General features: G+C 45.1%; 2 protein-coding genes and 1 long non-coding RNA gene across 3 annotated transcripts in view; 2 read left to right on the forward strand and 1 right to left on the reverse strand.

Annotated features, from left to right (window-relative positions):
• Positions 1-18,027, reverse strand: part of LOC144482285 (uncharacterized) — an 872,976-nt gene that overhangs the window by 553,403 nt on the left and 301,546 nt on the right. The window lies entirely within an intron of this gene.
• LOC144482277 (uncharacterized) overlaps positions 1-18,027 on the forward strand; it is a 411,284-nt gene that overhangs the window by 137,939 nt on the left and 255,318 nt on the right. The gene's annotated exons all lie outside the window — the stretch shown is intronic.
• LOC144482331 (uncharacterized) lies at positions 887-11,392 on the forward strand. Its single transcript, XR_013495941.1, has 3 exons — positions 887-962; positions 2,106-2,263; positions 11,225-11,392. It is a non-coding gene; the product is annotated as an uncharacterized LOC144482331 (long non-coding RNA).

The raw sequence follows: 18,027 nt of genomic DNA on the forward strand, positions 1-18,027 counted from the left end.
AACTCTGTGATGAACTCCGAAAATGAAATTCACTGAATATTCTCAATGACACTCTTGAAACCTGTTGAACTCTGAGTTGAAACTTCACCTCGGTTGGTGAATCTCAAAATAAGTCATCAGTTCATTCTTAATAAGTGGGTCAACACGGACAGATGGTAAATGGATCTCCGACAAAGATGGGATGCGAATCCACGCTTACAGAGCACAATAGATTCGCAGTCCATCGCCTTCACCGCTCGGCTCCCACGTCAGGTGTTTGTTTTCTTTCAAACCAGCTCTTGTGTTCTTCACACCCGTAACCATATGTATATGATTGCACCTAGAATCGAGTAATTTTATTTGCCATGATTGGGTCTTTTTTCCTGTTATGCTTTTGCTCCTGAAGGAAATGTATAACTGTTACATTTTTTTAGTTTGCTCTTTTTGATATCTGACTGTCTCCGTTGCATTTTCTTAAAACGTATTACATTTCTAACTTTTACTTGTCCTGAGGAAAGAATGTTGGCTTGAAACATTAAACTTGAACAATTTTGCCTCCACAGGTGCTGACTTGTATACTTCCGAATTTGAATACGAAGTTCATATTTTCAGCATTCATTGGATATGGGCGATTTTCAGGACAACAAGATGGATTTGCAACGAAATCGCCGGCAGAATTACTACGGGTTTAAATATAATCACATGCACAATATTATTCAATGTAATGGTGGGAAGGGTAGCCCAGGACGCACCGCGCGTGTGAATACAGTCCATTTCATTCAGAACGGTCCTCAGTACGCGGGCGCCATTAGGCTGCGCCCCCCCGTGCGGTTCCCGGAAGCTGAATTGGGCCGCGCGTAGCAGCAGCAAAACCGAATCTCAGTGGTTCTCCGAGCCCGGATCAGAGCCGGCGGAGTGCGGCGAGGGAGCCCGGGGAGCGGATGGTGCAGCGGGGCCACCCTCACCGCCCCATATGGAATAGTGTGAGTGAGAGGAAACAGAGAGTCGTGGTTAAAGGTTGTTTCCTCAGACTGGAGGAAGTGGAGTTCCCCATGGCTCGGTGTTAGGAGCCCTGCTCTTCCTGACATATATTAATGATGATGTGGAGATGCCGGCGTTGGACTGGGGTAAACACAGTAAGAAGTTGAACAACACCAGGTTAAAGTCCAACAGGTTTATTTGGTCGCAAAAGCAAAAGTGTGGCTTTTGCTACCAAATAAACCTGTTGGACTTTAACCTGGTGTTGTTAAACTTCTTAATATATTAATGACACACACCTTGGTGTACAGGACACAAGCTCAACATTTCCACACGCCACCAAAGTTGGAGGCATTGGCAACTGTGAGGAGGAAAGTGGGAAACTTCAAAAGGACACAGGCAGCTTGGTGGGATGGGAGACAAGGCGGCTCCTGGGGGGTATGTCCACTGTAAGAGTTTTAACAACACCAGGTTAAAGTCCAACAGGCTTATTTGGTAACAAATACCATTAGATTTCGGAGCGCTGTGGAAAGCTAATGGTATTTGCTACCAAATAACCTGTTGGACTTTAACCTGGTGTTGTTAAAACTCTTACTGTGTTCACCCCAGTCCAACGCCGGCATCTCCACATCATGAGTATGTCCACTCTCAGTGCCTGAGCAATGTGTTGGATAGAGTGCTTTCTGGGTGCAGAGAACTGTGTTTCATCATTCATGTCATGTGGGCTTCACTGATATGACCACCATTTATTGCCCTAATTATCCTTGAACTGAGTGGCTTGTTAAATCATTTCACAGGTCATTCAAGTGTCAACCACATTGCTGTGTGTCTGACGTCACATGTAAACTAGAACAGTTCATGTGGGCAGATTTGCTTCCCTGTAGGGGCATCAGTGAATCAAATGGGTGGTTATGAGATGGCCCTCTTTAGACCTTCAATTCCAGATTTTCTTTGCGTTCAAATTTTACTCTCTACTATAATGATATTTGGTCCCATTGCATTGCACTGAATCACTAGTCCAGCGACAGTACAACTACGCATTACCTCACCATGTGGAAACCACGGCCACCATTAGCAGATATCAGTAAGTTTTATTTCAGGCTGATTGTCAGTGAGCTGAAACATGAACTCTGTTTCTCCTTCCACAGATGCTGCCTGCCTTGTGTATTTTTTGTGCACATGATTTCACTGGTGAATTATTGCAGCTCTTGCTCTGAAAACTGAGGCCAGAAATAGACAAATGAAGAACCATGTTTAATCAGGGTGGATGTTGGACGTGGCAGTCAGTTGCACACTTTCTGTGAAGGTAGGTTCTTGTTGGCTGATTTTGAACTGGGGTGTTGATGGAGGGAAAGCTGATGGGTTTAACCCTGAGTACGTTTGAGACCAGTAGCACTCAAACATTTCTCCTCGTGGTTTCCCGTACAGTAACAGAGACTGACAGAATCATTGCACTCTCACATAAAATAAGTGATAGACAGGGAATCAGTTCTGCACTCATCTGCAGTGTCAAATTTGAGTTAATTCCACACTAAATACTGTAACAGAGATGAACAAACAGAGGGTTCGTTCCACATTGACATCAAATCAGAACATACAAAGCAGGAGCAGCAGAAGGCAATTTCTTCTTTAGGGTTACCCCACTATTCAGAAAGATCATGGTTGATGTGATTATGGCCTCAACTCCACTTTATTGTCTGCTCCATAACCCTTGACTCTCCTGTAAATCAAAACTCTTTCTAACTTAGGATGGAGTCTATTCAATACCAAAGATTAAGGACAGTTTAAGAGAAGAAATTCCTTCTCATCTCCATCTTAAGTGGGGCATACTTTATTTTTAAACTGTATCCTCGAGTTCTAATTTTGCCCTCAAATGAAAACATTCCTCTTAATATCTACCCAGTCCCCTCAGATTCTTCAATGTTTCAATATGATCATATCTCATTCTTCTCAACTTCTATGAGATCGGCTCAACTTGATTAAACTTTCCTCATAAGATGACTCCTTCATCTCAGCAATCGGATAAGTGAATCTTCACTGCCTCCAATACAAGTATTTCCCCCTTTAAATCAGAGAAAACCTTTAAACATGTACAAGCAGCAATGTCATGTATTTGCAGCAACATTTCCCTACTTTTTTACTCCACAGATGTACTTATAATTACAGTTCGATCCTTCTGTACTGTAACATTCTGCTGTCTCTTTCTCTATGTAAATAATTTTCTGCCTTCCTATTCTTCCCTCTGAAGTGGAAAGCCTCACATTTTCCTAAATTTATCGTGGCTGCCAAATTTGTGTCCACTCACTTAACCTCTCTATATCCCCTTGCAGACTCTGTGTCCTCCTCACAACTTGCTTTCCCACCTATCTATGTATTGTCTGAAAATTTGGTGATGGCCTGTCCCTTCATTTGAGTCATTAATATAGATTGTAAATAGCTGAGAACCTAGCACTGATCACTAGGTCACTGATCTACTCGCTGTAGTTTGCTAAGCTGACAGTGACCCACTTTCATACAGTAACAGAGACTGACACACAAAGAGTTAGTTACGCACATTATTATTGATAGATAGGGAGTGAATTACACAGTCACATAGAGTAACAGAGATTGACACAGTGGTAATTCCAAACTAAAATACAGTGATGGTGATTAAAGGATAGAGAATTAATTCCACACACATACAGTAACACAGAGAGAGAGTTAATTACACATTCAGTTATACCAGCAGATCTGAAAACGGGTTAATGCTGCACTCATTCACAGTAACAAAGACTGACAGTTAATTCCATTCTCACACGCAATAACGGCGATGAACAGAGAGTTACTATTCCACTCACATTCAGTAATAGTGAAAAATAAATACAGATTTAATTCCATCCTCACATTCACGAATGAACATGAACTGAAGTAATTCCAAACTGAAACACAGGAAAAGAGAATGGCTGACAGAATTAATTCCACACTCTCACACAGTAATAGATTGAGAGTGAGTTAATTCCACACTCTCATACAGTAATCGATTGAGAGAGAGTTAATTCCGATCGCGTTTTTCGAGGAAGTGACGAGGGTGATTGATGAGGGTAGGGCAGTGGATGTTGTCTACATGGACTTCAGTAAGACCCTTGACAAGGTCCCTCATGGCAGACTGGTGCAGAAGGTGAAGTCGCATGGGATCAGAGATGAGTTGGCAAGGTGGATACAGAACTGGCTCGGTCATAGAAGTGGAGATGCCGGCATTGGACTGGGGTAAACACAGTAAGAAGTCTAACAACACCAGGTTAAAGTCCAACAGGTTTATTTGGTAGCAAACACAAAAATGTTTGCTTCCAAATAAACCTGTTGGACTTTAACCTGGTGTTGTCAGACTTCTTACTTGGTCATAGAAGACAGAGAGTAGTAGTGGAAGGATGCGTTTCTGAATGGAGGGCTGTGACAAGTGGAGTTCCTCAGGGATCAGTGATGGGACCTTTACTCTTTGTAATATATGTAAATGATTTGGAGGAAAATGTAACTGGTTTGATTAGTAAATTTGCGGATGACACAAAGGTTGGTGGATTTGCGGATAGCGATGAGGACCATTAGAGGATACAGCAGGATTTAGAACGGTTGCAGACGCGGGCAGAGAGATGGCAGATGGAGTTTAATCCGGACAAATGTGAGGTAATGCATTTTGGAAGGTCTAATACAGATAGGAGATATACAGTCAATGGCAGAACCTTAAGTGCATTGATAGGCAAAGGGTTCTGGTTGTACAGGTACACAGGTCACTGAAAGTGGCAACACAGGTTGAGAAGGTAGTCAGGAAGGCATACAGCTAGCTTGCTTTGGATCATTGAGTTTAAAAATTGGCAGGTCATGTTGCAGCTTTATAGAACCTTAGTTAGGCTGCACTTGGAATATAGTGTTCAGTTCTGGTCGCCACACTGCCAGAAAGATGTGGAGGCTTTGGAGAGGGTACAGAAAAGATTTACCAGGGTGTTGCCTGGTTTGGGAGGGCATTAGCTATGAGGAGAGGTTGGAGAAACTTGGTTTAATCTCACTGGAACGATGGAGGTTGAGGGGCGACCTGATAGATGTCTACAAGATTATTAGAGGCATGGATAGAATGGATGATCAGAAGCTTTTTCCCAGGGTGGAAGAATCAATTATTAGGGTGCAGAGGTTTAAGGTGCGAGGGGCAAGGTTAAAGGAGATGTACAAGGCATGTTTTTTACACACAGGGTGGTGGGTGCCTGGAAGCGCTGCCAGGAGAGGTGGTGGGAGCAGAAACGATAGTGAGTTTTAAGGGCATCTGGACAAATACATTAATACAATGGGAATAGAGGGAAATGGTCCCTCGAAGGGTAGGAGGTTTTAGTTCAGTCGGGCAGCATGCTCGGTGCAGGCTTGGAGGGCCGAAAGGCTGTTCCTGTGCTTAATTTCTTTTGTTGTTTGTTCTAAGTCCGCACTGACATACAGTAATAGATTGAGAGATAGTTAATTCCACACTCTCACACAGTAATAGATTGAGAGAGAGTTAATTCCACACTCTCACACAGTAATAGATTGGAAGAGTCAATTCCACATTCTCACACACTAATGGATTGAGAGAGAGTTAATTCCGCAATGATTTGAGGGCCGAAGGGCCTGTTTCCTGTGCTGTACTGTTCTATGACACACAGCAATAGATTGAGAGTTAATTCCACACTCTCTCACAGTAATAGATTGAGAGAGAGTTAATTCCACACTGACACACAGCAATAGATTGAGAGTTAATTCCACACTGTCTCACAGTAATTGATTGAGGGAGTGTTAATTTCACACTCCCACTAAACAATTGAGAGTTAATTCCACATTCTCACACAGTCATATATTGAGAGAGTGTTAATTCCACACACACAGGAATGCATGGAGGGAGAGTTAATTCCACGCTGACATACAATAATAGAGTGTGAGGGAGTTAATTCCACACTCTCTCACAGTAATAGATTGAGAGAGAGTTAATTCCACACTTGTGCGGTCATGGATTGAGAGTTAATTCCACACTGAAACACAGAAATGGATTGAGAGAGAGTTAATTCCACAGACACACAGTAATATATTGAGGGAGAGTTAGTTCCACACTGTCACACACTGTAATAGATTGAGAGAGAATAGACAGGAAGAAATTTACTGCATTTCCACCCTGCAACACAGTAACTGACACTGACAGATAGAGAGTGAATGGTGCTCTCATGTACAGATTGACTGATAGCGGGAATCAGTTAACTCCACATTCACATACAGTAACAGAGATGGCCAGATAGAGAGTTAAATCCACATACTCTCACTATAAATGTTCTCATTTGAAGAATTCTTCTGACATGCTTCATACGGCATCTTCATTGTTTAATTATATTTTCTATCTTCCTCATCATCCAGCCCTGGCTTTGGTTCCCCTCCCTTTCACCCTCATAGGCATTTACCGAGTCAGTACCTGAAACATCTGAAAGATCACCCATTGTTCTGTTACAGTTTTTCATGTAAAGTTTGACTTCATTTAACCCTGGCTCAATCCCAGCTCCTCCCATTGAAGTTAGTCCACTTCCAATTGAGAATTTTTACTTTTGATTGTTACACACTAATCTTAATCTTATGATACAATGATCACTCCACCCCAAGTGTTAACCGACAGACACTTGGTTCATGTGGCCAACCTTGGCTCACCCCATTCCCCAGCAGCAGACCCAGCAATGCCTCCTTCATCATTTGACCGAGAGCATTCTGCTCCAGGAAATTCTCTTGAACACACTTGAGATACACCAGATATATGAATTAGGAGCAGGAGTAGGGCATTCGGCCCCTTGGGCTTGTTCCTCCATTCAATCTGATCATGGTTTATCAGATTATCATGATTTATCAGAACCTCAAACCCACATTCCATTCTACCCCCGATAACCTTTCACCCCCTTGTTAATCAAGAATCAATTTACCTCTGCCTTCAATATAATTAAAGACTCGACTTCCACTTCCTTTGCAGGAAGAGAGTTCCAGAGACTCAGAGAAAACATTTCTCTTGATCTCTGTCTCAAATTACGGACAATTTACATTTAAACAGTGGCCTCTAGTTCCAAATTCTCGCCATCCACCTTGCCAATACCACTCAGGATCTTAAATGCAGAATTAACTGATTCCCGCTATCAGTCAATCTGTACATGAAAGCACAATTCACTCTCTATCTGTCAGTGTCAGTTACAGTTTTGCAGGGTGGAAATGCAGTAAATTTCTTCCTGTCTACTCTCTCACTTTTCTAAACTCTGGTGAATATAAACCTAACCTCTCCAACCTTTCCTCATAAGAAAGCCCGCTCATTCCTGGTATCATAAACCATCTCTGAACTGCTTTTAACATGTTTACATCTCTCCTTAGGTAAGGAGACCAGTACTGTACACAATACTCCAGACGTGGTCTCACCAATGTCCTGTTCAACTGAAGCATCAATTCCCTACAATTCCTCACAAGCAATAACACTCTTATTTGCATTCCCAATTACTTGCTGCGCATCTATATCAGCCTTTTCTGATTCATGCACTAGGACACCCAGAACCCTCTGCACCTCAGAGCTCTGCAATCTCCCACCATTTGGATAATGAGCTTTGTTTCTATTTCCTGTCAAAATGGACTGTTTCACATTCCCAAACATATAGAATCATAGCATTTTATAAGCACAGAAGAAGGCCATTCAGCCTATTGTGTCTGCACCAGCTCCCCAGAGAGCTACCCAGCTCATCCCTTTCTTCAGCCCTATCCCTGAAGCCCTCTAAATTCATCACTTTCAAACATGTATCCAGCTCTCTTTTCAAACCTCCTGTGGAATCCGTCTCCACCACTCTCCCAGGCAGCGCATTCCAAATCCCAACTACTCTCTGAGTAAAGAGAGTTACTCTCTTTATTCTCTCTGTGGACAGCTGGAAGCAGTCTTTTCCCCCGGTTTTTGTGGCTATGACTCATCTTCATCCCCTCATCCTGCAGTATAAATATCTCCCACTTTCTATGCCTTGCAGCCTTGACAAAGGGTTGTCTGGACTCAAAACGTCAGCTCTTTTCTCTCCTTACAGAAGCTGCCAGACCTGCTGCGATTTTCCAGCATTTTCTCTTTTGGTCGCTGAGTAAAGAGATTTCTCCTCATCTCACTCCCAGCTCTCTTGCTGACCTTCTTGAAATTGTGACCAAGGCATTTTATTCATACGTTAGGAACAAAAGAGTTGTCAGGGAATAAATCGGATCTCTCGGGGACAAAAGTGGGGAATTATGCTTGGAGCCCAAAGAAGTAGGGGAGATCCAAAATGAATACTTGGCGTCGGTATTCACAAAGGAGAGGGATGTGTTGACTGGGAGTGTCTCGGAGGGGAGTGTTGACCCGTTAGAGAAAATCTCCATTACAAGGGAGGAAGTGTTAGGTTTTTTAGGGAATATAAAGACTGACATATCCCCAGGGCCTGATGGAATCTATCCAAGGCTGCTCAGGGAGACGAGAGATGAAATCGCTGGGCCTCTGACACAAATCTTTGTCTCGTCACCGGACACAGGTGAGGTCCCAGAGGATTGGAGGATAGCTAATGTGGTCCCGTTATTTAAGAAGGGTAGGAAGGATAACCCGGGAAATTATAGGCCGGTGAGCTTGACGTCCGTGGTAGGGAAGTTGTTGGAGAGGATTCTTCAAGATAGGATGTATGCGCATTTAGAAAGGAATAAACTCATTAACGATAGTCAGCATGGTTTTGTGAGAGGGAGGTCATGCCTCACTAACCTGTTTTTTGAAGAAGTGACTAGAATGGTTGACCAGGGAAGGGCCGTGGATGTCGTCTATATGGACTTTAGCAAAGTGTTTGACAAAGTCCCTCATGGTAGGTTGGTGCAAAAGGTTGGATCTCATGGGATAGAGGGGGAGGTGGCTAGATGGGCGGAGAACTGGCTTGGTCACAGAAGACAGAGGGTGGTAGTGGAAGGGTCTTTTTCCGGCTGGATGCCTGTGACTAATGATGTTCCGCAGGGCTTTGTATTGGGACCTCTGATGTTTGTGATTTATATAAACGATCTGGAAGAAGGTGTAACTGGAGTGATCAGTAAGTTTGCGGACGACACGAAAATGGCTGGACTTGCAGATAGTGAGGAACATTGTCAGAGGCTACAGAAGGATATAGATAGGCTGGAAAATTGGGCAAAGAAATGGCAGATGGAGTTCAATCCAGATAAATGCGAAGTGATGCATTTTGGTAGAACTAACGTAGGGGGCAGCTATACGATAAATGGCAGAACCATAAAGGGTGTAGATACGCAGAGAGACCTGGGTGTGCAAGTCCACAGATCCTTGAAGGTGACGTCACAGGTGGAGAAGGTAGTGAATAAGGCATATGGCATGCTTGCCTTTATAGGACGGGGCATAGAGTATAAAAGTTGGGGTCTGATGTTGCAGTTGTATAGAACGTTGTTTTGGCGGCATTGGGAATACTGCGCCCAGTTCTGGTCGCCACACTACCAAAAGGACGTGGAGGCTTTAGGGAGAGTGCAGAGGAGGTTTACCAGGATGTTGCCTGGTATGGAAGGGCTTAGTTATGAGGAGAGATTGGGGAAACTGGGGTTGTTCTCACTGGAAAGACGGAGGATGAGGGTTGAACTAATAGAGGTGTATAAAATTATGAAAGGCATAGATAGGGTGAACGGTGGGAAGCTTTTTCCCAGATCGGTGGTGACGTTCACGAAGGGTCATAGGTTCAAGGTGAGGGGGGGGGGGTGGGGGGGGGGGAGAGGTTTAACACGGATATCAGAAGGATGTATTTTCCACAGAGGGTGGTGGGGGCCTGGAATGCGCTGCCGGGCAAGGTGGTGGAGGCGGACACACTGGGAACTTATCTAGATAGCCACATGAACGGAGTGGGAATGGAGGCATACAAAAGAATGGTCTCGTTTGGACCGGGAGCGGTGCGGGCTTGGAGGGCCGAATGGCCTGTTCCTGTGCTGTATTGTTCTTTGTTCTTTGTGACTCCAAGTCACTGACATCCCAACTACTGGAAACAAAATATCCTTCTTTCCCCTGTCAAAAAGGATCAGTGCTGGGTCCATTGTTGTTTGTCATCTATATCAATGATATGGATGATAATGTGGTAAATTGGATCAGCAAATTTGCTGATGATACCAAGATTGGAGGTGCAGTGGACAGTGAGGAAGGTTTTCATAGCATGCAGAGGGATTTGGACCAGCTCGAAAAATGGCAGATGGAGTTTAATGCAGACAAGTGTGAGGTATTGCACTTGGGAAGGACAAACCAAGGTAGAACATACAAGGTAAATGGTAGGACACTGAAGAGTGCAGTAGAACAGAGGGATCTGGGAATACAGATACATAATTCCCTATAAGTGACGTCACAGGTAGATAGAGTCGTAAAGAGTGCTTTTGCTAATTTGGCCTTTATAAATCAAGGTATTGAGTATAAGAGTTGGAATGTTATGGTGAGGCTGTATAAGACATTGGTGAGGCCGAATTTAGAGTATTGTGTGCAGTTTTGGTCACCTAATTACAGGAAGGATATTAATAAGGTTGAAAGAGTGCAGAGAAGGTTTACAAGGATGTTGCCAGGATTTGAGAAACTGTGTTACAGAGAAAGGTTGAATAGGTTAGGACCTTATTCCCTGGGGCGTAGAAGAATGAGGGGAGATTTGATAGAGGTGTATAAAATCATGATGGGTATAGATAGAGTGAATGCAAGCAGGCTTTTTCCACTGAGGCGAGGGGAGAAAAAAACTTGAGGACATGGGTTAAGGGTGAAGGGCGAAAAGTTTAAAGGGAATATTAGAGGGGGCTTCTTCACACAGAGAGTGGTGGGAGTGTGGAATGAGCTGCCAGATGAAGTGGTGAATGCGGGCTCACTCCTAACATTTAAGAAAAACCTGGACAGGTACATGGATGAGAGGGGTGTGGAGGTCCAAGAGCAGGTCAGTGGGACTAGGCACAAAAATGGTTTGGCACAGCCAAGAAGGGCCAAAAGGCCTGTTTCTGTGCTGTAATGTTCTATCGTTCTAAAATTGTTCATAATTCTAAACACCTCAAGAAGGTCACCACTTAATCTTCCTTGCTCCAAGGAGAATAAGTTCAATTTCTCGAATCTTTCCTTGTATATAAAATTCCTCTTTTCTGAAATCATGTTTGATGATGTTTGAGATGACATCATCTCACGTGAGAACACCATCCACCAGGTACACGGTACATGCACTTGCAACTCGGCCAATGTTGTCTCCCTGATACGCTGCAGGAAAGGATGTCCCGAGGCATGGTACATTGGGGAGACTATGCAGACGCTATGACAACGGATGAATGAACGCCGCTCGACAATCATCAGGCATGAGTGTTCTCTTCCTGTTGGGGAACAGTTCAGCAGTCTCAGGCATTCGGCCTCTGATCTTCGGGTAAGCGTTCTCCAAGGCGGCCTTCATGACAACGCGGAGTTGCTGAGCAGAAACTGATAGCCAAGTTCTGCACACATGAGCTCGGCTTCAACTGGGATCTTGGGTTCATGTCACATTGTCTGTAACCCCCATGACTTGCCTGGGCTTGCAAAGTCTCACTAACTGTCCTGGCTGGAGACAATACACATCTCTTTAACCTGTGCTTAACCCTCTCTCCACTCTCACACTGTCTGGACCTTTAAGACTTGATTACGCGTAAAGACTCGCATTCAAACCATTATTTTCTAAATTGAGTTTGTGTCTTTATATGCCCTGTTTGTGAACAGAACTCCCACTCACCTGATGAAGGGGCAGCGCTCCGAAAGCTTGTGACTTATGCTACCAAATAAATCTGTTGGACTTTAACCTGGTGTTGTGAGACTTCTTACTGAAATCAATGACGGCAGAAACTAGGGGGCTGTTCAGACAATACATTGAAACAGTTCAAAAACAATTCTCATCGCTGCTCCAAATGAAGTGTTAAATTCGGTGATTCCCGCACCGTAACATAAGCAAAGCAAACATGCATCTCAAACATCTCAAAGCTTGTGTGGCTTTTGCTACCAAATAAACCTGTTGGACTTTAACCTGGTGTTGTTAAACTTCTTACTGTCTCAAACACTGAACAGCCTGTCCCAGCTGCAATTCCCAGGTCACTGCTGTGTCTGTGAAGCGGGTGAGTAGCTTTTAAAAGAGCCTTTGTTGTGTGTTCGGTAGAAAGGGGCGAGTTGCTCAGCCGCCAAATCCATAGAGAGTGCGGCCCTGGCGTTTCAGAGCGTACACCACATCCATGGCAGTGACCGCCTTGCGCTTGGCATATTCAGTGTAGGTGACCGCATCCCTGATCACCTTCTCCAGGAAAACCTTCAGCTCCCCGCGAGTCTCCTCATAGATCAAACCCGAGATCCGCTTGACACCGCCACGGCGAGCGAGGCGGCGGATTGCTGGCTTGTTGATGCCCTGGATATTATCACGAAGCACTTTGCGGTGCCGCTTTGCGCCGCCTTTACCCAGTCCTTTGCCCCCTTTCCCTCTGCCAGACATGATGATTCTTCACTCAGATCTCTGCACAATATGAGAGGAAATCTTTCAGGCTCCTTTTATACAGCCCGCCCCGACCTGACTGAGAAAGGCGGAGTGAGAGCAGAGAGGGGAGGAGACAGAGTGAAGATTAAACACAGAGCGGGAGGGAGGAGAGAGCCGGACTGACACACACACACAGAACGGCCCCTGATCTTTCAGCTCCACCTCCAGTTTCCGCAACCTCCAATTTCAACCCGTTTATTAACAATGGAAGCGAAACACAGCTCCCCACACAAACCCTTCCAGAGCCATCCTTCACACACAAGAGTTTCCACAAACCCGGAGCTTTGAAATATGGAATCAAAACAGAAAATGCTGCAAATAATCAGCAGCTCCGGCAGCTTTTGTGAAGAGAGAGAGAGACAGAGTTAACGTTTCGAGTCGTGACTTTGTCCTTTTGTGTTTTTAAACCTGGTCCTGTTATAATTCCCACTTAGTAATATTTCGACCTGAACACAGTCTATTCCATAACAAGAATCTTTCTCAGGTTCATCCTCACCCACATCCACTTCCAGCTGTTTACAAAAACCTCATTGCGGCTGTCTGAGGCAATCTCCTCTGTTAAAATTAAGGGAGACAGGATGGCCGAGCGGTCTAAGTTGCTGTGTTCAGATTGCAGTCTCCTCTCGAGGCGTGGGTTCAAATCCCACTCCTGATATTGATTTTGGGGCGGCACAGTGGCTCCCATTGCTACCTCACAGCGCAAGGGACCTGTGTTCAATTCTCAGCTTGGCTCACTGCCCTGTGTGGAGATTCCACATTCCCCCTGCGTGAGCATCCTCTGGGTGCTCCGGTTTCCTCCTCCACTCCAAAGATATGCGAGTTCGGTTGATGGGCCATGCGAAATTGCCCCGTCGAATCAGGAGGTTATTAGGATATATAAATAGGGTGATGGGGATAGGACCTGGGTAGGATTCCCGTTGGTGCAGACTCGAGGGGCCGAATGGCCACTGTCTGGATTCCAAGGAAGATGGAAAGCAGTGTTTAGCCGCCAGTGTGGATTCATACTGAATCTACCAGACATCTTTATTATGAGAGAAAGTGGCGATTGAACAAATGTGAAATTCAAATGAAATTCAGCCTCTGCTGTGTTTTGCTTTAGTCTGAATTTGAAATGATCTCTATTGAGAATGAGCCGGGCCGCGGGACAGGAATCATTTTCTTGCGGGATCAGCTCCTTCCTGAGAGATGTAGGTGGCTCTGAGAAGAGCCTTTGGGTTCAGAGGTTTACAATTTGCTCGGGTTGTTTCACTTCTTTCCTGACGCTTTCTTCGCTTTTGCTGCTTTCACTTTGGGTTTGGCTTTCGATTTAGTCACTTTTTTGACGGACTTTCTGCCCGTCACCTTCTTCACAGGAGACTTTTTCTTCAGGGCTGCTTTCTTCACCGCCTTTTTTGGAGTTGCCGCCTTCTTGCTGCTTGTTTTCTTCACTGTTGATTTCTTCACTGGAATTTTCTTTGCTGCGGGTTTTTTGGCTGCGGGTTTCTTGGCTGCTGCTATCTTTGTTGTCACCTTCTTGGCCGCTGTTTTCTTTACTAAAGATTTCTTGGCTGTTGGTTTCTTCATCTTCTTTCCCATTTTCCCTGGGCTTTCCTTCTTAGCGAGTTTGAAGGAGCCGGAGGCGCCCTATCCCTTTGTCGGCACCAGAGACCCTTTCTCCACCTTCCTCTTGATCGTTAACCTGATCTGGGAGACGCGCTTCCCCACATCCACTCCACTGCCAGCCAAAGCTTTCTTTATCGCGGCCAGGGACATCCCCTTGCGATCGCTGCAACCCACCACAACATTGAGGATCTGCTCGCCTAACTTGGGACTAGCTGCCGCAGACCGGGGAGCCGCCGCCTTCTTCCTGGGAGATTTGTCTTGAGCGGCAGCGGCTGGAGGAACCGTTTCGGCGGCTACAGTTTCAATCCTATCAGAGAGTGTGTGGAAAATGTGTGTGAGAATCATAGAACATAGAACAGTACAGCACAGAACAGGCCCTTCGGACCACGATGTTGTGCCGAGCTTTATCTGAAACCAAAATCAAGCCATCCCACTCCCTATCATCCTGGTGTGCTCCGTGTACCTATCCAATAACTGCTTAAATGTTCCTAAAGTGTCTGACTCCACTATCACTGCATACAGTCCATTCCACACCCCAACCACTCTCTGCGTAAAGAACCTACCTCTGATATCCTTCCTATATCTCCCACCACGAACCTTATAGTTACGCCCCCTTGTAATAGCTCCATCCACCCGAGGAAAGAGCCTTTGAACATTCACTCTATCTGTCCCCTTCATCATTTTATAAACCTCTATTAAGTCTCCTCTCAACCTCCTCCGCTCCAGAGAGAACAGCCCTAGCTCCCTCAACCTTTCCTCATAAGACCTACCCTCCAAAGAAGACAGCATCCTGGTAAATCTCCTCTGCACTCTTTCCAGCGCTTCCACATCCTTCTTATAGTGAGGTGACCAGAACTGCACACGATATTCCAAATGTGGTCTCACCAAGGTCCTGTACAGTTGCAGCATAAACCCACGGCTCTTAAACTCCAACCCCCTGTTAATAAAAGCTAACACACTATAGGTCTTCTTCACAGCTCTATCCACTTGAGTGGCAACCTTTAGAGATCTGTGGATATGGACCCCAAGATCTCTCTGTTCCTCCACAGTCTTCAGAACCCTACCTTTGACCCTGTAATCCACATTTAAATTAGTCCTACCAAAATGAATCACCTCACATTTATCAGGGTTAACCTCCATTTGCCATTTTTCAGCCCAGCTTTGCATACTATCTATGTCTCTTTGCAGCCTACAACAGCCCTCCACCTCATCCACTACTCCACCAACCTTGGTGTCATCAGCAAATTTACTGATCCACCCTTCAACCCCCTACTCTAAGTCATTAATAAAAATCACAAAGAGCAGAGGACCAAGCACTGATCCCTGTGGCACTCCGCTCGCAATCTGCCTCCAATCCGAAAATTTTCCATCCACCACCACCCTCTGTCTTCGATCAGACAGCCAGTTACCTATCCAATCGGCCAACTTTCCCTCTATCCCACACCTCCTCACTTTCATCATAAGCCGACCATGGGGGACCTTATCAAACGCCTTACTAAAATCCATGTACATGACATCAACTGCCCGACCTTCATCAACACACTTAGTTACCTCCTCAAAAAATTCAATCAAATTTGTGAGGCACGACTTGCCCTTCACGAATCCGTGCTGACTATCCCGGATTAACCCGCATCTTTCTAAATGGTCGTAAATCCCATCCCTAAGGACCTTTTCCATCAATTTACCAACCACCGAAGTAAGACTAACCTGTCTATAATTACCAGGGTCATTTCTATTCCCTTTCTTCAACAGAGGAACAACATTCGCCATTCTCCAGTCCTCTGGCACTATCCCCGTGGACAGCAAGGACCCAAAGATCAAAGCCAAAGGCTCTGCAGTCTCATCCCTTGCCTCCCAAAGAATCCTAGGATATATTTCATCAGGCCCAGGGGACTTATCGACCTTCGGTTTATTCAAAACTGCCAGGACATCCTCCCTCCGAACATCTATTTCCTCCAGCCTATTAGCCTGTAACACCTTCTCTTCCTCAAAAACATGGCCCCTCTCCTTGCTGAACACTGAAGAAAAGTATTCATTCATCACCTCGCCTATCTTTACTGACTCCATACACAAGTTCTCACTACTGTCCTTCACCGGCCCTAACCTCACCCTGGTCATTCTTTTATTCCTCACATAAGAGTAAAAAGCCTTGGGGTTTTCCTTGATCCGACCCGCCAAAGACTTCTCATGTCCCCTCCTAGCTCCCCTAAGCCCCTTTTTCAGCTCATTCCTTGCTAACTTGCAACCCTCAATCGAGCCATCTGAACCTTGTTTCCTCATTCCTACATAAGCTTCCCTCTTCCTTTTCACAAGACATTCCACCCCTTTCGTGAACCATGGTTCCCTCACTCGGCCATTTCCTCCCTGCCGGACAGGGACATACCTATCAAGGACACTCAGCATTTGTTCCTTGAAAAAGTTCCACTTTTCATTAATTCCTTTCTCTGACAGTTTCTGTTCCCAACTTATGCCCCCTAATTCTTGCCTAATAGCATCATAATTACCTCTCCCCCAATTGTAAACCTTGCCCTGCCGTACCGCCCTATCCCTCTCCATTGCAATAACAAAAGACACCGAATTGTGGTCACTATCTCCAAAGTGCTCTCCCACAACCAAATCTAACACTTGGCCCGATTCATTTCCCAGTACCAAATCCAATGTGGCCTCACCTCTTGTCGGCCAATCAGAACTGAATCCGAAATGAACCCAGTGGTGGCGGCACAGAGCAACTTAAAGGCAGAGAGCGGACGGAGCAGAGACAAGCTGCAGTCAGCTCCCGGCACCTCCTGCCTCTCTGTGTTTCTCTCTCCTCACAAACTCTCCCATTGCAATGAAATTCCGCCTCTCCAGAGATCCAGCTCACATCCTTCATGTCTCTGACACACGAATGTTTGCTGTTGAAAGGGTTTCACTCGAACTGAGGACTCCATTTTCCACTGAAACCCATTTTACTGCTGCACTGATCGCGCTCTCACATACGATCGCTGACATGTTCTCTACTTTTCCACTGAAATCCTTAATTTAGTGAAACAATTGCTTTGAAATCTAACTTTGGGGCTCAGCAGGGGGTTTAGCGGGTATCTTTGATTGAAAAATCATTTTATTTTACACAAGAGAGACTCGGAGATCTCATGATCAGAACAGGCACACAAACACAGTTGGATTCGTCTGACTCGCCCGTCCCTTTCATACACTCTCTCTTACACAATATTCACATCTACACATTCACAGGACAAAACATTTACCAACTGCAAGGTCCCAGGACGGAATTTCTCCTCCTTCCGGCCTTTGCTCCGGATTCCAGGGGGTTATTTATAGTTTTTCACGTCAGTAACTGTTAAACACTCTGAGGCCCGCTCCCCACAGATTGTCTTTGAATTCATTCATGGAATGTAGGTGTCGCTGTCTGGGTCAGCATTTATTGCCCATCCCTAATTGCCCTTGGGAAGGTGGTGGTGAGCTGCCTTCTGGAACCGCTGCAGTCCAAGTGGTGCAGGACCATATCTGTTCACCAGATTCCGTGGCCAAGTCAATCCTTTTTCTTTCAGTTATTACAATGATTGCAGACAGCACTATGTTTGTTTAGTTTGTACTATGAAAGTACAAATTATCTGCTCTCGGAGTCTCTAGATTTCCTGTTTTATTTGTTTCTCCTGCACTGACAGGTAACAGTAAATCACAACCTCAACAACCAGTGACAGCCAGTTAAATAATCATCCCACACTCGCTGATAATGGAGTTTCTGAGAGTGACAGACAGTTTCTGACCATCCTCCGATTGGCCCTGGAGGAAACCAGATTCACTGTCAAGAGCTGACCTTTCGCACTGAGAGAGTGGCAGAGCCAAGTGTGTGATGGTGGTGACTGTGCGAGCATTTGACCAATGGTCAGTTCCTGACCATCACAATGGTGATTTATTTAAT

This window comes from Mustelus asterias, unplaced genomic scaffold (assembly GCF_964213995.1).
Source record: "Mustelus asterias unplaced genomic scaffold, sMusAst1.hap1.1 HAP1_SCAFFOLD_35, whole genome shotgun sequence".
In the NCBI taxonomy this organism is placed as follows: domain Eukaryota; kingdom Metazoa; phylum Chordata; class Chondrichthyes; order Carcharhiniformes; family Triakidae; genus Mustelus; species Mustelus asterias.